The sequence below is a fragment of the Haliotis rufescens genome, unplaced genomic scaffold (assembly GCF_023055435.1).
Source record: "Haliotis rufescens isolate VD_foot unplaced genomic scaffold, xgHalRufe1.0.p SCAF_148, whole genome shotgun sequence".
Classification (NCBI taxonomy): Eukaryota; Metazoa; Mollusca; class Gastropoda; order Lepetellida; family Haliotidae; genus Haliotis; species Haliotis rufescens.
In genome coordinates, this window is record NW_025963833.1 from 1 (window position 1) to 17,925 (window position 17,925).

Sequence of the window (17,925 nt, forward strand, 5' to 3'; positions counted from 1 at the left end):
GATCACAACATTGTTTCACTGAAGGTTGATCTCAGTAACATAGAAAAGGGTCCAGGAGTTTGGATTTTTAAGAATCAGCTGTTAGAAGATGGTATGTTTTATAATAAAATTCGTCATATTATTGAGGAAGCAAAAGTATGTCCACTTTTTACATCAGAGCCACTTATGTGGTGGGACAACTTGAAATATCAATTTAAAAAGTTTTCAAAATCTTATTCAAGCAAAAAAAGTAGACGGGCAAAAATGATTATTACAACATTCAAAATAAACTTAGAATTGAATATCAAAAATTAGCTTCAACACCGGGGTATCAATCTACACAACTGTGTGATTTAGAACATAAATTAGAAGAATATGACACCAACACCTGTAGGGGTGCTATCTTGAGATCAAAAGCACAATTTACTCTTGAATCTGACAGATGCACTTCTTATTTCTTAAATTTAGAAAAGTCAAAACACCAAGCTAATTCAATCAAAGAACTTATAACTGAAGATGGAACAACGATACGGAATACAGAGGACATTATAGACGCAGCACAATCATTTTATGCCAAGTTATATACAGATGAGGGATTTGATCAAGTAAAAGAACAAGTAGTTGTAAATATGATTCAGAAATCGATTAATGATGAACAAAAAGTTAAATGCGATCTTCCCATTTCTGAAAAACAGTTGACAGAGGCACTGAAAGGAATGAAACATAACAAGACACCAGGTCCAGATGGTTTAACTGTTGAATTCTTCCTCAAGTTTTGGGAGATTTTATGTCCTCTTTTCCATCATGTTACACAGAGTATCTTTGAAGAGAAGGAATTATCTCGTTCTATGAAAACCAGTATTATCAGCTTATTCTATAAAAATAAAGGTGATAAAAGAGATTTAAAATGTTACAGACCCATTTCACTGATCAATGTTGACTGTAAATTAATATCACGCACATTGTCGCTTAGACTCAAGTCTGTAATGTCAGATATTATCTCCCCCGAACAATCCTGCTGTGTACCAGGGAGAGACATTGCACACAATTTACATTCGGTCAGGGATGTAGTTGATATAGTGGATAGTGAAGATAAAGATGCATTTTTAATTAAAGTAGATCAAGAGAAAGCTTTCGATAGAGTTTCAAATAATTACTTGTTGGATATTTTACAAAAATTCAATTTTGGGAATAATTTTATATCCTGGATTAGAATTTTGTATACAGACATTAAAAGTTCAGTCAAGTGTAATGGACATTTAAGTCCATATTTCAAACTATCCCGTGGAGTAAGGCAAGGGGACCCGATGAGTTCCATGCTGTTTGTGCTTATTTCTGAACCATTAAATTTGTTAATAAAAGAGAACCCACATATTCAAGGCATCAACATTGGCAATGTTTCATCTTTAATATATCAACATGCCGATGACACTACTATTACAGTGTGCAACTCACAGTCAGTGGAAAATACATTTGAAACAATTAAATATTATTGCGAAGCAACTCAAGCCAAGATCAATTTACAAAAGTCGGAGGTGTTACTTCTTGGTAAAGCCAAGTTCAATAAATGTAACATTAGTCTTCCCGTGAAGGTTAAAAAAGATTGTGTTGAACTTCTGGGAATATATCTTGGCTCTGACTTGGCCACTTGTGAGACACTAAATTGGACGAAAAAGATAAATAAAATTCAAACTCTACTTAATTCATGGATTCAACGTCAACTCACACTGCAGGGCAGAGCCACGGTTTTAAACATCCTCATTGCCTCTAGATTATGGTACTCCTTTACAGTGTTACCAGTGCCACACTGGGTAGAAGTAGCCTTTTCCAAAATGTTTTCAAAATTCTTATGGGTAAATAAAAAGCCAAAAATAGCAGCTGTGACATGCATGGGCAAATGTACAGAAGGTGGTTTAAATATACCCAATTTGTGCCTTAAAAAGTATGCTTTAAGATTGAAACTGTTAAAAGCTTTCTTAGATTGTAAATTAGACTCATTATGGAAAGCAACTATGTCTTTCTTCTTTTCAAAATATTTAAATATGGGATTACAATCAAACATACTATGTTTAAAGTTTGACAAAAAAGATATGTTGCATGTAAATCCTTTTTATGCTGAGTTGTTGCTTGCCTGGGAGGACATCAGTAGTGGTAAGAGAAGCAAACCTACCACTTTACCGGATATAATGTGTCAGCCTTTATTCAACAACCCTCTAATTTTGTATATGAACAAAACTTTGTTGTTTAAATCATTCATTGACGGTGGAATCACTTGCATAAAAGATATTTGCTATGAAGTTATACCACAATTTTTGTCACCTGATAATATTGTTGAAATTGTACAAGAAACAATACCTGATGTTGATGTGGCCACAATCAAGAATGGTTATGCTGTTATTTTATATGCGCTTCCAACAGATTGGAAACAGATCATATTGTCTGATGATGTCATAAATCCTCCTTGTAAAGAAATACTTTGTCCTATAGCGAACGAAGATGTATCAGTGCAGCTGTTTACGGTGAAATATTGTTATGAAATTTTCAGAACAAAATATTTAAAAAAAACAGTTGCCATGAATTGGTGGAATAATATATCTCTTGACATCAACTGGAAAGATGTTTGGGTTAATGTGTATCAAAATGACAAATCAGCCGAATGTATACAACTAGATTTTAAGATTGCCCATAACATTATTTACACATATGACAGACTCAGCCAATTTGGTTTGACAGACACAGATATTTGTCCAGTTTGTCAAAATGAAAAAGAAGATGTTCTGCACTTGTTCATCTTCTGTAAAGAGTTATCGTTCTTACAATCACTATTTGTTGACATCCTCACTGATGTGTGTCAAGGTACTGGGTTCACTCTTGGACAATTCTCGCTGTGGTTATTGTTTGGATTTCTTCCTGAGAGAAGTGTGTCGGCAAAACCATTGTTAGATATACTGTTATCAATTTATCGGTTGGCAGTATTTAAGAGAAGAGTTGGTACAGTCTCTTTTCACATTAACACATTTTTCAAATCCTTGGTAAAAAGACATCTCACATTTCTTTTGTATCATTACACAAAAATGAAAAGATTGCATGTCTTTATTCAAAAATACATAATGTCTAATGACCTCATCGAGTTAGATGGGAATGACATTCTTTTGAAACATCCTCTTGATTAGCTCAATTATAAGTTACTTATACTATTTCATTTCACATGAAAGCTTTTTTCAAATCTTTCATAAAGTGTCATTTTAGTTGAATGATTGTTCACTTTTGAAAAATGAATCAATTACAAAGTTGTGTGTACATAATCAAATGTAAAAATCTATTTCTCATATTTCTATCTTTAGAATTAAAATGTTAACCACTGCCACCCAACTTCTGTGATACCCTTTTTATCTTTGTGGTGGCAGTGTCAGCACTGTCTGCGTTTGTATTATATTCCTGTGAATAAATTTTATCAAGAAAAAAAAAAAAAAAAAAAAGGCGTTGGACCATATGACACTTCCGGAAATGGCTCCGAAATGTGTTTGGGACAAACAACACATACTCTTTGCTCTGGGGCGTTTTATCTACTTATTATATTAACCCGACACATGGCTCCACATTTTCATTCCAGAAGGCATCAGCACGGTGGCCGAGTGGTTAAGGCGTTGGACTTAAGATCCAATGGACGTATGTCCGCGTGGGTTCGAACCCCACCCGTGCTATGTTGAATACTTTTAATGTGTGAACATTGACATAATTTACTTGGCGTTTTTTATTGTAAATAAATTTCAGTCACTGGTACAAACGTCCTTCAACGTCTTGTCAGCATTTTATTTATTTTTTTGAAAAATGCTAAAAAGATTTTGCGAGCTTGCCAGGATTCGAACCTGGAATCTTCTGATCCGTAGTCAGACGCGTTATCCGTTGCGCCACACGCCCCATGAAGGAGTGTACTTCTATTTGGACCTTTTCTTGGTGCTACTTCCACAAACCATTGTCTGGCCTCCTGCACGTCACAAATCTCTTATGTGCTATTATTATAGCACGGCTGCAAATACCACCACTTGTCCAAGGCATTTTGCAGAAACAAAAGGCATGTTTATCGTGACAATTCCATTAACGAACAGTTCGATGACAAACAATAAAACGAACGTTCGAGCGTGCCAGGATTCGAACCTGGAATCTTCTGATCCGTAGTCAGACGCGTTATCCGTTGCGCCACACGCCCAAGGTAGTGTTCTTGTGGTTCTTTGTCAGGAGGAGTTCTCAATTTACCAAGGAATTGTAATCACAACACAACTGTTACGAAGAGGCATACGTCATTGGTAAAGAAGCAAATCACAGGAAGAACGAAGAGGTGTTTCCAAAGGTATCTGAGAAAAATAAGAGGTAGTTCATTACTCCAAACGTAAGACAGGGCAGTTGAATTTGCACATTCATAAGTCAACAATGATACAATGCGATTCGACATAGATACTAATTTGTGTACCAGCAGCAGCTGATATCACCAATTTTTGTGAAGATTCCAGTTTAGGGTACATAGTGTCCCAGGACCATATGACACTTCCGGAAATGGCTCCGAAATGTGTTTGGGACAAACAACACATACTCTTTGCTCTGGGGCGTTTTATCTACTTATTATATTAACCCGACACATGGCTCCACATTTTCATTCCAGAAGGCATCAGCACGGTGGCCGAGTGGTTAAGGCGTTGGACTTAAGATCCAATGGACGTATGTCCGCGTGGGTTCGAACCCCACCCGTGCTATGTTGAATACTTTTAATGTGTGAACATTGACATAATTTACTTGGCGTTTTTTATTGTAAATAAATTTCAGTCACTGGTACAAACGTCCTTCAAAGTCTTATCAGCATTTGATTTATTTTTTTGGAAAATGCTAAAAAGATTTTGCGAGCGTGCCAGGATTCGAACCTGGAATCTTCTGATCCGTAGTAAGACGCGTTATCCGTTGCGCCACACGCCCCATGAAGGAGTGTACTTCTATTTGGACCTTTTCTTGGTGCTACTTCCACAAACCATTGTCTGGCCTCCTGCACGTCACAAATCTCTTATGTGCTATTATTATAGCACGGCTGCAAATACCACCACTTGTCCAAGGCATTTTGCAGAAACAAAAGGCATGTTTATCGTGACAATTCCATTAACGAACAGTTCGATGACAAACAATAAAACGAACGTTCGAGCGTGCCAGGATTCGAACCTGGAATCTTCTGATCCGTAGTCAGACGCGTTATCCGTTGCGCCACACGCCCAAGGTAGTGTTCTTGTGGTTCTTTGTCAGGAGGAGTTCTCAATTTACCAAGGAATTGTAATCACAACACAACTGTTACGAAGAGGCATACGTCATTGGTAAAGAAGCAAATCACAGGAAGAACGAAGAGGTGTTTCCAAAGGTATCTGAGAAAAATAAGAGGTAGTTCATTACTCCAAACGTAAGACAGGGCAGTTGAATTTGCACATTCATAAGTCAACAATGATACAATGCGATTCGACATAGATACTAATTTGTGTACCAGCAGCAGCTGATATCACCAATTTTTGTGAAGATTCCAGTTTAGGGTACATAGTGTCCCAGGACCATATGACACTTCCGGAAATGGCTCCGAAATGTGTTTGGGACAAACAACACATACTCTTTGCTCTGGGGCGTTTTATCTACTTATTATATTAACCCGACACATGGCTCCACATTTTCATTCCAGAAGGCATCAGCACGGTGGCCGAGTGGTTAAGGCGTTGGACTTAAGATCCAATGGACGTATGTCCGCGTGGGTTCGAACCCCACCCGTGCTATTTTGAATACTTTTAATGTGTGAACATTGACATAATTTACTTGGCGTTTTTTATTGTAAATAAATTTCAGTCACTGGTACAAACGTCCTTCAAAGTCTTATCAGCATTTTATTTATTTTTTTGGAAAATGCTAAAAAGATTTTGCGAGCGTGCCAGGATTCGAACCTGGAATCTTCTGATCCGTAGTCAGACGCGTTATCCGTTGCGCCACACGCCCCATGAAGGAGTGTACTTCTATTTGGACCTTTTCTTGGTGCTACTTCCACAAACCATTGTCTGGCCTCCTGCACGTCACAAATCTCTTATGTGCTATTATTATAGCACGGCTGCAAATACCACCACTTGTCCAAGGCATTTTGCAGAAACAAAAGGCATGTTTATCGTGACAATTCCATTAACGAACAGTTCGATGACAAACAATAAAACGAACGTTCGAGCGTGCCAGGATTCGAACCTGGAATCTTCTGATCCGTAGTCAGACGCGTTATCCGTTGCGCCACACGCCCAAGGTAGTGTTCTTGTGGTTCTTTGTCAGGAGGAGTTCTCAATTTACCAAGGAATTGTAATCACAACACAACTGTTACGAAGAGGCATACGTCATTGGTAAAGAAGCAAATCACAGGAAGAACGAAGAGGTGTTTCCAAAGGTATCTGAGAAGAATAAGAGGTAGTTCATTACTCCAAACGTAAGACAGGGCAGTTGAATTTGCACATTCATAAGTCAACAATGATACAATGCGATTCGACATAGATACTAATTTGTGTACCAGCAGCAGCTGATATCACCAATTTTTGTGAAGATTCCAGTTTAGGGTACATAGTGTCCCAGGACCATATGACACTTCCGGAAATGGCTCCGAAATGTGTTTGGGACAAACAACACATACTCTTTGCTCTGGGGCGTTTTATCTACTTATTATATTAACCCGACACATGGCTCCACATTTTCATTCCAGAAGGCATCAGCACGGTGGCCGAGTGGTTAAGGCGTTGGACTTAAGATCCAATGGACGTATGTCCGCGTGGGTTCGAACCCCACCCGTGCTATGTTGAATACTTTTAATGTGTGAACATTGACATAATTTACTTGGCGTTTTTTATTGTAAATAAATTTCAGTCACTGGTACAAACGTCCTTCAACGTCTTATCAGCATTTTATTTATTTTTTTGAAAAATGCTAAAAAGATTTTGCGAGCGTGCCAGGATTCGAACCTGGAATCTTCTGATCCGTAGTCAGACGCGTTATCCGTTGCGCCACACGCCCCATGAAGGAGTGTACTTCTATTTGGACCTTTTCTTGGTGCTACTTCCACAAACCATTGTCTGGCCTCCTGCACGTCACAAATCTCTTATGTGCTATTATTATAGCACGGCTGCAAATACCACCACTTGTCCAAGGCATTTTGCAGAAACAAAAGGCATGTTTATCGTGACAATTCCATTAACGAACAGTTCGATGACAAACAATAAAACGAACGTTCGAGCGTGCCAGGATTCGAACCTGGAATCTTCTGATCCGTAGTCAGACGCGTTATCCGTTGCGCCACACGCCCAAGGTAGTGTTCTTGTGGTTCTTTGTCAGGAGGAGTTCTCAATTTACCAAGGAATTGTAATCACAACACAACTGTTACGAAGAGGCATACGTCATTGGTAAAGAAGCAAATCACAGGAAGAACGAAGAGGTGTTTCCAAAGGTATCTGAGAAAAATAAGAGGTAGTTCATTACTCCAAACGTAAGACAGGGCAGTTGAATTTGCACATTCATAAGTCAACAATGATACAATGCGATTCGACATAGATACTAATTTGTGTACCAGCAGCAGCTGATATCACCAATTTTTGTGAAGATTCCAGTTTAGGGTACATAGTGTCCCAGGACCATATGACACTTCCGGAAATGGCTCCGAAATGTGTTTGGGACAAACAACACATACTCTTTGCTCTGGGGCGTTTTATCTACTTATTATATTAACCCGACACATGGCTCCACATTTTCATTCCAGAAGGCATCAGCACGGTGGCCGAGTGGTTAAGGCGTTGGACTTAAGATCCAATGGACGTATGTCCGCGTGGGTTCGAACCCCACCCGTGCTATGTTGAATACTTTTAATGTGTGAACATTGACATAATTTACTTGGCGTTTTTTATTGTAAATAAATTTCAGTCACTGGTACAAACGTCCTTGAAAGTCTTATCAGCATTTTATTTATTTTTTTGGAAAATGCTAAAAAGATTTTGCGACCGTGCCAGGATTCGAACCTGGAATCTTCTGATCCGTAGTCAGACGCGTTATCCGTTGCGCCACACGCCCCATGAAGGAGTGTACTTCTATTTGGACCTTTTCTTGGTGCTACTTCCACAAACCATTGTCTGGCCTCCTGCACGTCACAAATCTCTTATGTGCTATTATTATAGCACGGCTGCAAATACCACCACTTGTCCAAGGCATTTTGCAGAAACAAAAGGCATGTTTATCGTGACAATTCCATTAACGAACAGTTCGATGACAAACAATAAAACGAACGTTCGAGCGTGCCAGGATTCGAACCTGGAATCTTCTGATCCGTAGTCAGACGCGTTATCCGTTGCGCCACACGCCCAAGGTAGTGTTCTTGTGGTTCTTTGTCAGGAGGAGTTCTCAATTTACCAAGGAATTGTAATCACAACACAACTGTTACGAAGAGGCATACGTCATTGGTAAAGAAGCAAATCACAGGAAGAACGAAGAGGTGTTTCCAAAGGTATCTGAGAAGAATAAGAGGTAGTTCATTACTCCAAACGTAAGACAGGGCAGTTGAATTTGCACATTCATAAGTCAACAATGATACAATGCGATTCGACATAGATACTAATTTGTGTACCAGCAGCAGCTGATATCACCAATTTTTGTGAAGATTCCAGTTTAGGGTACATAGTGTCCCAGGACCATATGACACTTCCGGAAATGGCTCCGAAATGTGTTTGGGACAAACAACACATACTCTTTGCTCTGGGGCGTTTTATCTACTTATTATATTAACCCGACACATGGCTCCACATTTTCATTCCAGCAGACATCAGCACGGTGGCCGAGTGGTTAAGGCGTTGGACTTAAGATCCAATGGACGTATGTCCGCGTGGGTTCGAACCCCACCCGTGCTATGTTGAATACTTTTAATGTGTGAACATTGACATAATTTACTTGGCGTTTTTTATTGTAAATAAATTTCAGTCACTGGTACAAACGTCCTTCAACGTCTTATCAGCATTTTATTTATTTTTTTGAAAAATGCTAAAAAGATTTTGCGAGCGTGCCAGGATTCGAACCTGGAATCTTCTGATCCGTAGTCAGACGCGTTATCCGTTGCGCCACACGCCCCATGAAGGAGTGTACTTCTATTTGGACCTTTTCTTGGTGCTACTTCCACAAACCATTGTCTGGCCTCCTGCACGTCACAAATCTCTTATGTGCTATTATTATAGCACGGCTGCAAATACCACCACTTGTCCAAGGCATTTTGCAGAAACAAAAGGCATGTTTATCGTGACAATTCCATTAAGGAACAGTTCGATGACAAACAATAAAACGAACGTTCGAGCGTGCCAGGATTCGAACCTGGAATCTTCTGATCCGTAGTCAGACGCGTTATCCGTTGCGCCACACGCCCAAGGTAGTGTTCTTGTGGTTCTTTGTCAGGAGGAGTTCTCAATTTACCAAGGAATTGTAATCACAACACAACTGTTACGAAGAGGCATACGTCATTGGTAAAGAAGCAAATCACAGGAAGAACGAAGAGGTGTTTCCAAAGGTATCTGAGAAAAATAAGAGGTAGTTCATTACTCCAAACGTAAGACAGGGCAGTTGAATTTGCACATTCATAAGTCAACAATGATACAATGCGATTCGACATAGATACTAATTTGTGTACCAGCAGCAGCTGATATCACCAATTTTTGTGAAGATTCCAGTTTAGGGTACATAGTGTCCCAGGACCATATGACACTTCCGGAAATGGCTCCGAAATGTGTTTGGGACAAACAACACATACTCTTTGCTCTGGGGCGTTTTATCTACTTATTATATTAACCCGACACATGGCTCCACATTTTCATTCCAGCAGACATCAGCACGGTGGCCGAGTGGTTTAAGGCGTTGGACTTAAGATCCAATGGACGTATGTCCGCGTGGGTTCGAACCCCACCCGTGCTATGTTGAATACTTTTAATGTGTGAACATTGACATAATTTACTTGGCGTTTTTTATTGTAAATAAATTTCAGTCACTGGTACAAACGTCCTTCAACGTCTTATCAGCATTTTATTTATTTTTTTGAAAAATGCTAAAAAGATTTTGCGAGCGTGCCAGGATTCGAACCTGGAATCTTCTGATCCGTAGTCAGACGCGTTATCCGTTGCGCCACAAGCCCCATGAAGGAGTGTACTTCTATTTGGACCTTTTCTTGGTGCTACTTCCACAAACCATTGTCTGGCCTCCTGCACGTCACAAATCTCTTATGTGCTATTATTATAGCACGGCTGCAAATACCACCACTTGTCCAAGGCATTTTGCAGAAACAAAAGGCATGTTTATCGTGACAATTCCATTAACGAACAGTTCGATGACAAACAATAAAACGAACGTTCGAGCGTGCCAGGATTCGAACCTGGAATCTTCTGATCCGTAGTCAGACGCGTTATCCGTTGCGCCACACGCCCAAGGTAGTGTTCTTGTGGTTCTTTGTCAGGAGGAGTTCTCAATTTACCAAGGAATTGTAATCACAACACAACTGTTACGAAGAGGCATACGTCATTGGTAAAGAAGCAAATCACAGGAAGAACGAAGAGGCGTTTCCAAAGGTATCTGAGAAAAATAAGAGGTAGTTCATTACTCCAAACGTAAGACAGGGCAGTTGAATTTGCACATTCATAAGTCAACAATGATACAATGCGATTCGACATAGATACTAATTTGTGTACCAGCAGCAGCTGATATCACCAATTTTTGTGAAGATTCCAGTTTAGGGTACATAGTGTCCCAGGACCATATGACACTTCCGGAAATGGCTCCGAAATGTGTTTGGGACAAACAACACATACTCTTTGCTCTGGGGCGTTTTATCTACTTATTATATTAACCCGACACATGGCTCCACATTTTCATTCCAGAAGGCATCAGCACGGTGGCCGAGTGGTTAAGGCGTTGGACTTAAGATCCAATGGACGTATGTCCGCGTGGGTTCGAACCCCACCCGTGCTATGTTGAATACTTTTAATGTGTGAACATTGACATAATTTACTTGGCGTTTTTTATTGTAAATAAATTTCAGTCACTGGTACAAACGTCCTTCAACGTCTTATCAGCATTTTATTTATTTTTTTGAAAAATGCTAAAAAGATTTTGCGAGCGTGCCAGGATTCGAACCTGGAATCTTCTGATCCGTAGTCAGACGCGTTATCCGTTGCGCCACACGCCCCATGAAGGAGTGTACTTCTATTTGGACCTTTTCTTGGTGCTACTTCCACAAACCATTGTCTGGCCTCCTGCACGTCACAAATCTCTTATGTGCTATTATTATAGCACGGCTGCAAATACCACCACTTGTCCAAGGCATTTTGCAGAAACAAAAGGCATGTTTATCGTGACAATTCCATTAAGGAACAGTTCGATGACAAACAATAAAACGAACGTTCGAGCGTGCCAGGATTCGAACCTGGAATCTTCTGATCCGTAGTCAGACGCGTTATCCGTTGCGCCACACGCCCAAGGTAGTGTTCTTGTGGTTCTTTGTCAGGAGGAGTTCTCAATTTACCAAGGAATTGTAATCACAACACAACTGTTACGAAGAGGCATACGTCATTGGTAAAGAAGCAAATCACAGGAAGAACGAAGAGGTGTTTCCAAAGGTATCTGAGAAAAATAAGAGGTAGTTCATTACTCCAAACGTAAGACAGGGCAGTTGAATTTGCACATTCATAAGTCAACAATGATACAATGCGATTCGACATAGATACTAATTTGTGTACCAGCAGCAGCTGATATCACCAATTTTTGTGAAGATTCCAGTTTAGGGTACATAGTGTCCCAGGACCATATGACACTTCCGGAAATGGCTCCGAAATGTGTTTGGGACAAACAACACATACTCTTTGCTCTGGGGCGTTTTATCTACTTATTATATTAACCCGACACATGGCTCCACATTTTCATTCCAGAAGGCATCAGCACGGTGGCCGAGTGGTTAAGGCGTTGGACTTAAGATCCAATGGACGTATGTCCGCGTGGGTTCGAACCCCACCCGTGCTATGTTGAATACTTTTAATGTGTGAACATTGACATAATTTACTTGGCGTTTTTTATTGTAAATAAATTTCAGTCACTGGTACAAACGTCCTTCAACGTCTTATCAGCATTTTATTTATTTTTTTGAAAAATGCTAAAAAGATTTTGCGAGCGTGCCAGAATTCGAACCTGGAATCTTCTGATCCGTAGTCAGACGCGTTATCCGTTGCGCCACACGCCCCATGAAGGAGTGTACTTCTATTTGGACCTTTTCTTGGTGCTACTTCCACAAACCATTGTCTGGCCTCCTGCACGTCACAAATCTCTTATGTGCTATTATTATAGCACGGCTGCAAATACCACCACTTGTCCAAGGCATTTTGCAGAAACAAAAGGCATGTTTATCGTGACAATTCCATTAAGGAACAGTTCGATGACAAACAATAAAACGAACGTTCGAGCGTGCCAGGATTCGAACCTGGAATCTTCTGATCCGTAGTCAGACGCGTTATCCGTTGCGCCACACGCCCAAGGTAGTGTTCTTGTGGTTCTTTGTCAGGAGGAGTTCTCAATTTACCAAGGAATTGTAATCACAACACAACTGTTACGAAGAGGCATACGTCATTGGTAAAGAAGCAAATCACAGGAAGAACGAAGAGGTGTTTCCAAAGGTATCTGAGAAAAATAAGAGGTAGTTCATTACTCCAAACGTAAGACAGGGCAGTTGAATTTGCACATTCATAAGTCAACAGTGATACAATGCGATTCGACATAGATACTAATTTGTGTACCAGCAGCAGCTGATATCACCAATTTTTGTGAAGATTCCAGTTTAGGGTACATAGTGTCCCAGGACCATATGACACTTCCGGAAATGGCTCCGAAATGTGTTTGGGACAAACAACACATACTCTTTGCTCTGGGGCGTTTTATCTACTTATTATATTAACCCGACACATGGCTCCACATTTTCATTCCAGAAGGCATCAGCACGGTGGCCGAGTGGTTAAGGCGTTGGACTTAAGATCCAATGGACGTATGTCCGCGTGGGTTCGAACCCCACCCGTGCTATGTTGAATACTTTTAATGTGTGAACATTGACATAATTTACTTGGCGTTTTTTATTGTAAATAAATTTCAGTCACTGGTACAAACGTCCTTCAACGTCTTATCAGCATTTTATTTATTTTTTTGAAAAATGCTAAAAAGATTTTGCGAGCGTGCCAGAATTCGAACCTGGAATCTTCTGATCCGTAGTCAGACGCGTTATCCGTTGCGCCACACGCCCCATGAAGGAGTGTACTTCTATTTGGACCTTTTCTTGGTGCTACTTCCACAAACCATTGTCTGGCCTCCTGCACGTCACAAATCTCTTATGTGCTATTATTATAGCACGGCTGCAAATACCACCACTTGTCCAAGGCATTTTGCAGAAACAAAAGGCATGTTTATCGTGACAATTCCATTAACGAACAGTTCGATGACAAACAATAAAACGAACGTTCGAGCGTGCCAGGATTCGAACCTGGAATCTTCTGATCCGTAGTCAGACGCGTTATCCGTTGCGCCACACGCCCAAGGTAGTGTTCTTCTGGTTCTTTGTCAGGAGGAGTTCTCAATTTACCAAGGAATTGTAATCACAACACAACTGTTACGAAGAGGCATACGTCATTGGTAAAGAAGCAAATCACAGGAAGAACGAAGAGGTGTTTCCAAAGGTATCTGAGAAAAATAAGAGGTAGTTCATTACTCCAAACGTAAGACAGGGCAGTTGAATTTGCACATTCATAAGTCAACAATGATACAATGCGATTCGACATAGATACTAATTTGTGTACCAGCAGCAGCTGATATCACCAATTTTTGTGAAGATTCCAGTTTAGGGTACATAGTGTCCCAGGACCATATGACACTTCCGGAAATGGCTCCGAAATGTGTTTGGGACAAACAACACATACTCTTTGCTCTGGGGCGTTTTATCTACTTATTATATTAACCCGACACATGGCTCCACATTTTCATTCCAGAAGGCATCAGCACGGTGGCCGAGTGGTTAAGGCGTTGGACTTAAGATCCAATGGACGTATGTCCGCGTGGGTTCGAACCCCACCCGTGCTATGTTGAATACTTTTAATGTGTGAACATTGACATAATTTACTTGGCGTTTTTTATTGTAAATAAATTTCAGTCACTGGTACAAACGTCCTTCAACGTCTTATCAGCATTTTATTTATTTTTTTGAAAAATGCTAAAAAGATTTTGCGAGCGTAGTCAGACGCGTTATCCGTTGCGCCACACGCCCCATGAAGGAGTGTACTTCTATTTGGACCTTTTCTTGGTGCTACTTCCACAAACCATTGTCTGGCCTCCTGCACGTCACAAATCTCTTATGTGCTATTATTATAGCACGGCTGCAAATACCACCACTTGTCCAAGGCATTTTGCAGAAACAAAAGGCATGTTTATCGTGACAATTCCATTAAGGAACAGTTCGATGACAAACAATAAAACGAACGTTCGAGCGTGCCAGGATTCGAACCTGGAATCTTCTGATCCGTAGTCAGACGCGTTATCCGTTGCGCCACACGCCCAAGGTAGTGTTCTTGTGGTTCTTTGTCAGGAGGAGTTCTCAATTTACCAAGGAATTGTAATCACAACACAACTGTTACGAAGAGGCATACGTCATTGGTAAAGAAGCAAATCACAGGAAGAACGAAGAGGTGTTTCCAAAGGTATCTGAGAAAAATAAGAGGTAGTTCATTACTCCAAACGTAAGACAGGGCAGTTGAATTTGCACATTCATAAGTCAACAGTGATACAATGCGATTCGACATAGATACTAATTTGTGTACCAGCAGCAGCTGATATCACCAATTTTTGTGAAGATTCCAGTTTAGGGTACATAGTGTCCCAGGACCATATGACACTTCCGGAAATGGCTCCGAAATGTGTTTGGGACAAACAACACATACTCTTTGCTCTGGGGCGTTTTATCTACTTATTATATTAACCCGACACATGGCTCCACATTTTCATTCCAGAAGGCATCAGCACGGTGGCCGAGTGGTTAAGGCGTTGGACTTAAGATCCAATGGACGTATGTCCGCGTGGGTTCGAACCCCACCCGTGCTATGTTGAATACTTTTAATGTGTGAACATTGACATAATTTACTTGGCGTTTTTTATTGTAAATAAATTTCAGTCACTGGTACAAACGTCCTTCAACGTCTTATCAGCATTTTATTTATTTTTTTGAAAAATGCTAAAAAGATTTTGCGAGCGTGCCAGGATTCGAACCTGGAATCTTCTGATCCGTAGTCAGACGCGTTATCCGTTGCGCCACACGCCCCATGAAGGAGTGTACTTCTATTTGGACCTTTTCTTGGTGCTACTTCCACAAACCATTGTCTGGCCTCCTGCACGTCACAAATCTCTTATGTGCTATTATTATAGCACGGCTGCAAATACCACCACTTGTCCAAGGCATTTTGCAGAAACAAAAGGCATGTTTATCGTGACAATTCCATTAAGGAACAGTTCGATGACAAACAATAAAACGAACGTTCGAGCGTGCCAGGATTCGAACCTGGAATCTTCTGATCCGTAGTCAGACGCGTTATCCGTTGCGCCACACGCCCAAGGTAGTGTTCTTGTGGTTCTTTGTCAGGAGGAGTTCTCAATTTACCAAGGAATTGTAATCACAACACAACTGTTACGAAGAGGCATACGTCATTGGTAAAGAAGCAAATCACAGGAAGAACGAAGAGGTGTTTCCAAAGGTATCTGAGAAAAATAAGAGGTAGTTCATTACTCCAAACGTAAGACAGGGCAGTTGAATTTGCACATTCATAAGTCAACAATGATACAATGCGATTCGACATAGATACTAATTTGTGTACCAGCAGCAGCTGATATCACCAATTTTTGTGAAGATTCCAGTTTAGGGTACATAGTGTCCCAGGACCATATGACACTTCCGGAAATGGCTCCGAAATGTGTTTGGGACAAACAACACATACTCTTTGCTCTGGGGCGTTTTATCTACTTATTATATTAACCCGACACATGGCTCCACATTTTCATTCCAGAAGGCATCAGCACGGTGGCCGAGTGGTTAAGGCGTTGGACTTAAGATCCAATGGACGTATGTCCGCGTGGGTTCGAACCCCACCCGTGCTATGTTGAATACTTTTAATGTGTGAACATTGACATAATTTACTTGGCGTTTTTTATTGTAAATAAATTTCAGTCACTGGTACAAACGTCCTTCAACGTCTTATCAGCATTTTATTTATTTTTTTGAAAAATGCTAAAAAGATTTTGCGAGCGTGCCAGGATTCGAACCTGGAATCTTCTGATCCGTAGTCAGACGCGTTATCCGTTGCGCCACACGCCCCATGAAGGAGTGTACTTCTATTTGGACCTTTTCTTGGTGCTACTTCCACAAACCATTGTCTGGCCTCCTGCACGTCACAAATCTCTTATGTGCTATTATTATAGCACGGCTGCAAATACCACCACTTGTCCAAGGCATTTTGCAGAAACAAAAGGCATGTTTATCGTGACAATTCCATTAACGAACAGTTCGATGACAAACAATAAAACGAACGTTCGAGCGTGCCAGGATTCGAACCTGGAATCTTCTGATCCGTAGTCAGACGCGTTATCCGTTGCGCCACACGCCCAAGGTAGTGTTCTTCTGGTTCTTTGTCAGGAGGAGTTCTCAATTTACCAAGGAATTGTAATCACAACACAACTGTTACGAAGAGGCATACGTCATTGGTAAAGAAGCAAATCACAGGAAGAACGAAGAGGTGTTTCCAAAGGTATCTGAGAAAAATAAGAGGTAGTTCATTACTCCAAACGTAAGACAGGGCAGTTGAATTTGCACATTCATAAGTCAACAATGATACAATGCGATTCGACATAGATACTAATTTGTGTACCAGCAGCAGCTGATATCACCAATTTTTGTGAAGATTCCAGTTTAGGGTACATAGTGTCCCAGGACCATATGACACTTCCGGAAATGGCTCCGAAATGTGTTTGGGACAAACAACACATACTCTTTGCTCTGGGGCGTTTTATCTACTTATTATATTAACCCGACACATGGCTCCACATTTTCATTCCAGAAGGCATCAGCACGGTGGCCGAGTGGTTAAGGCGTTGGACTTAAGATCCAATGGACGTATGTCCGCGTGGGTTCGAACCCCACCCGTGCTATGTTGAATACTTTTAATGTGTGAACATTGACATAATTTACTTGGCGTTTTTTATTGTAAATAAATTTCAGTCACTGGTACAAACGTCCTTCAACGTCTTATCAGCATTTTATTTATTTTTTTGAAAAATGCTAAAAAGATTTTGCGAGCGTAGTCAGACGCGTTATCCGTTGCGCCACACGCCCCATGAAGGAGTGTACTTCTATTTGGACCTTTTCTTGGTGCTACTTCCACAAACCATTGTCTGGCCTCCTGCACGTCACAAATCTCTTATGTGCTATTATTATAGCACGGCTGCAAATACCACCACTTGTCCAAGGCATTTTGCAGAAACAAAAGGCATGTTTATCGTGACAATTCCATTAAGGAACAGTTCGATGACAAACAATAAAACGAACGTTCGAGCGTGCCAGGATTCGAACCTGGAATCTTCTGATCCGTAGTCAGACGCGTTATCCGTTGCGCCACACGCCCAAGGTAGTGTTCTTGTGGTTCTTTGTCAGGAGGAGTTCTCAATTTACCAAGGAATTGTAATCACAACACAACTGTTACGAAGAGGCATACGTCATTGGTAAAGAAGCAAATCACAGGAAGAACGAAGAGGTGTTTCCAAAGGTATCTGAGAAAAATAAGAGGTAGTTCATTACTCCAAACGTAAGACAGG

At 40.6% G+C, this 17,925-nt stretch overlaps 40 non-coding genes across 40 annotated transcripts; 14 read left to right on the forward strand and 26 right to left on the reverse strand.

Moving 5' to 3' along the window:
- The first annotated feature begins 3,600 nt into the window (after window positions 1–3,600).
- Trnal-uaa lies at window positions 3,601–3,683 on the forward strand. The gene has a single exon. It is a non-coding gene; the product is annotated as a tRNA-Leu (tRNA).
- Window positions 3,684–3,827: 144 nt separating this feature from the next.
- Trnar-acg lies at window positions 3,828–3,900 on the reverse strand. Its single transcript has one exon. It is a non-coding gene; the product is annotated as a tRNA-Arg (tRNA).
- Window positions 3,901–4,116: 216 nt separating this feature from the next.
- On the reverse strand, window positions 4,117–4,189 carry Trnar-acg. The gene has a single exon. It is a non-coding gene; the product is annotated as a tRNA-Arg (tRNA).
- A 458-nt stretch (window positions 4,190–4,647) lies between these two features.
- On the forward strand, window positions 4,648–4,730 carry Trnal-uaa. Its single transcript has one exon. It is a non-coding gene; the product is annotated as a tRNA-Leu (tRNA).
- A 144-nt stretch (window positions 4,731–4,874) lies between these two features.
- Window positions 4,875–4,947, reverse strand: Trnar-acg. Its single transcript has one exon. It is a non-coding gene; the product is annotated as a tRNA-Arg (tRNA).
- Window positions 4,948–5,163: 216 nt separating this feature from the next.
- On the reverse strand, window positions 5,164–5,236 carry Trnar-acg. The gene has a single exon. It is a non-coding gene; the product is annotated as a tRNA-Arg (tRNA).
- A 458-nt stretch (window positions 5,237–5,694) lies between these two features.
- Window positions 5,695–5,777, forward strand: Trnal-uaa. The gene has a single exon. It is a non-coding gene; the product is annotated as a tRNA-Leu (tRNA).
- A 144-nt stretch (window positions 5,778–5,921) lies between these two features.
- On the reverse strand, window positions 5,922–5,994 carry Trnar-acg. Its single transcript has one exon. It is a non-coding gene; the product is annotated as a tRNA-Arg (tRNA).
- A 216-nt stretch (window positions 5,995–6,210) lies between these two features.
- Window positions 6,211–6,283, reverse strand: Trnar-acg. Its single transcript has one exon. It is a non-coding gene; the product is annotated as a tRNA-Arg (tRNA).
- A 458-nt stretch (window positions 6,284–6,741) lies between these two features.
- Window positions 6,742–6,824, forward strand: Trnal-uaa. The gene has a single exon. It is a non-coding gene; the product is annotated as a tRNA-Leu (tRNA).
- A 144-nt stretch (window positions 6,825–6,968) lies between these two features.
- Trnar-acg lies at window positions 6,969–7,041 on the reverse strand. The gene has a single exon. It is a non-coding gene; the product is annotated as a tRNA-Arg (tRNA).
- A 216-nt stretch (window positions 7,042–7,257) lies between these two features.
- Trnar-acg lies at window positions 7,258–7,330 on the reverse strand. The gene has a single exon. It is a non-coding gene; the product is annotated as a tRNA-Arg (tRNA).
- A 458-nt stretch (window positions 7,331–7,788) lies between these two features.
- Window positions 7,789–7,871, forward strand: Trnal-uaa. The gene has a single exon. It is a non-coding gene; the product is annotated as a tRNA-Leu (tRNA).
- A 144-nt stretch (window positions 7,872–8,015) lies between these two features.
- Trnar-acg lies at window positions 8,016–8,088 on the reverse strand. The gene has a single exon. It is a non-coding gene; the product is annotated as a tRNA-Arg (tRNA).
- Window positions 8,089–8,304: 216 nt separating this feature from the next.
- On the reverse strand, window positions 8,305–8,377 carry Trnar-acg. Its single transcript has one exon. It is a non-coding gene; the product is annotated as a tRNA-Arg (tRNA).
- A 458-nt stretch (window positions 8,378–8,835) lies between these two features.
- On the forward strand, window positions 8,836–8,918 carry Trnal-uaa. The gene has a single exon. It is a non-coding gene; the product is annotated as a tRNA-Leu (tRNA).
- Window positions 8,919–9,062: 144 nt separating this feature from the next.
- Trnar-acg lies at window positions 9,063–9,135 on the reverse strand. The gene has a single exon. It is a non-coding gene; the product is annotated as a tRNA-Arg (tRNA).
- Window positions 9,136–9,351: 216 nt separating this feature from the next.
- Window positions 9,352–9,424, reverse strand: Trnar-acg. The gene has a single exon. It is a non-coding gene; the product is annotated as a tRNA-Arg (tRNA).
- Window positions 9,425–9,882: 458 nt separating this feature from the next.
- Window positions 9,883–9,966, forward strand: Trnal-uaa. Its single transcript has one exon. It is a non-coding gene; the product is annotated as a tRNA-Leu (tRNA).
- Window positions 9,967–10,110: 144 nt separating this feature from the next.
- Window positions 10,111–10,183, reverse strand: Trnar-acg. The gene has a single exon. It is a non-coding gene; the product is annotated as a tRNA-Arg (tRNA).
- A 216-nt stretch (window positions 10,184–10,399) lies between these two features.
- Window positions 10,400–10,472, reverse strand: Trnar-acg. The gene has a single exon. It is a non-coding gene; the product is annotated as a tRNA-Arg (tRNA).
- A 458-nt stretch (window positions 10,473–10,930) lies between these two features.
- Window positions 10,931–11,013, forward strand: Trnal-uaa. Its single transcript has one exon. It is a non-coding gene; the product is annotated as a tRNA-Leu (tRNA).
- A 144-nt stretch (window positions 11,014–11,157) lies between these two features.
- Trnar-acg lies at window positions 11,158–11,230 on the reverse strand. Its single transcript has one exon. It is a non-coding gene; the product is annotated as a tRNA-Arg (tRNA).
- A 216-nt stretch (window positions 11,231–11,446) lies between these two features.
- Window positions 11,447–11,519, reverse strand: Trnar-acg. The gene has a single exon. It is a non-coding gene; the product is annotated as a tRNA-Arg (tRNA).
- A 458-nt stretch (window positions 11,520–11,977) lies between these two features.
- Window positions 11,978–12,060, forward strand: Trnal-uaa. Its single transcript has one exon. It is a non-coding gene; the product is annotated as a tRNA-Leu (tRNA).
- Window positions 12,061–12,204: 144 nt separating this feature from the next.
- On the reverse strand, window positions 12,205–12,277 carry Trnar-acg. The gene has a single exon. It is a non-coding gene; the product is annotated as a tRNA-Arg (tRNA).
- Window positions 12,278–12,493: 216 nt separating this feature from the next.
- On the reverse strand, window positions 12,494–12,566 carry Trnar-acg. Its single transcript has one exon. It is a non-coding gene; the product is annotated as a tRNA-Arg (tRNA).
- Window positions 12,567–13,024: 458 nt separating this feature from the next.
- On the forward strand, window positions 13,025–13,107 carry Trnal-uaa. The gene has a single exon. It is a non-coding gene; the product is annotated as a tRNA-Leu (tRNA).
- A 144-nt stretch (window positions 13,108–13,251) lies between these two features.
- On the reverse strand, window positions 13,252–13,324 carry Trnar-acg. Its single transcript has one exon. It is a non-coding gene; the product is annotated as a tRNA-Arg (tRNA).
- Window positions 13,325–13,540: 216 nt separating this feature from the next.
- Trnar-acg lies at window positions 13,541–13,613 on the reverse strand. The gene has a single exon. It is a non-coding gene; the product is annotated as a tRNA-Arg (tRNA).
- Window positions 13,614–14,071: 458 nt separating this feature from the next.
- On the forward strand, window positions 14,072–14,154 carry Trnal-uaa. Its single transcript has one exon. It is a non-coding gene; the product is annotated as a tRNA-Leu (tRNA).
- Window positions 14,155–14,554: 400 nt separating this feature from the next.
- Window positions 14,555–14,627, reverse strand: Trnar-acg. The gene has a single exon. It is a non-coding gene; the product is annotated as a tRNA-Arg (tRNA).
- Window positions 14,628–15,085: 458 nt separating this feature from the next.
- Trnal-uaa lies at window positions 15,086–15,168 on the forward strand. Its single transcript has one exon. It is a non-coding gene; the product is annotated as a tRNA-Leu (tRNA).
- Window positions 15,169–15,312: 144 nt separating this feature from the next.
- Trnar-acg lies at window positions 15,313–15,385 on the reverse strand. The gene has a single exon. It is a non-coding gene; the product is annotated as a tRNA-Arg (tRNA).
- A 216-nt stretch (window positions 15,386–15,601) lies between these two features.
- Trnar-acg lies at window positions 15,602–15,674 on the reverse strand. Its single transcript has one exon. It is a non-coding gene; the product is annotated as a tRNA-Arg (tRNA).
- A 458-nt stretch (window positions 15,675–16,132) lies between these two features.
- Window positions 16,133–16,215, forward strand: Trnal-uaa. Its single transcript has one exon. It is a non-coding gene; the product is annotated as a tRNA-Leu (tRNA).
- A 144-nt stretch (window positions 16,216–16,359) lies between these two features.
- On the reverse strand, window positions 16,360–16,432 carry Trnar-acg. The gene has a single exon. It is a non-coding gene; the product is annotated as a tRNA-Arg (tRNA).
- A 216-nt stretch (window positions 16,433–16,648) lies between these two features.
- Trnar-acg lies at window positions 16,649–16,721 on the reverse strand. The gene has a single exon. It is a non-coding gene; the product is annotated as a tRNA-Arg (tRNA).
- A 458-nt stretch (window positions 16,722–17,179) lies between these two features.
- Trnal-uaa lies at window positions 17,180–17,262 on the forward strand. Its single transcript has one exon. It is a non-coding gene; the product is annotated as a tRNA-Leu (tRNA).
- A 400-nt stretch (window positions 17,263–17,662) lies between these two features.
- On the reverse strand, window positions 17,663–17,735 carry Trnar-acg. Its single transcript has one exon. It is a non-coding gene; the product is annotated as a tRNA-Arg (tRNA).
- Between the last annotated feature and the right edge of the window lie 190 nt (window positions 17,736–17,925).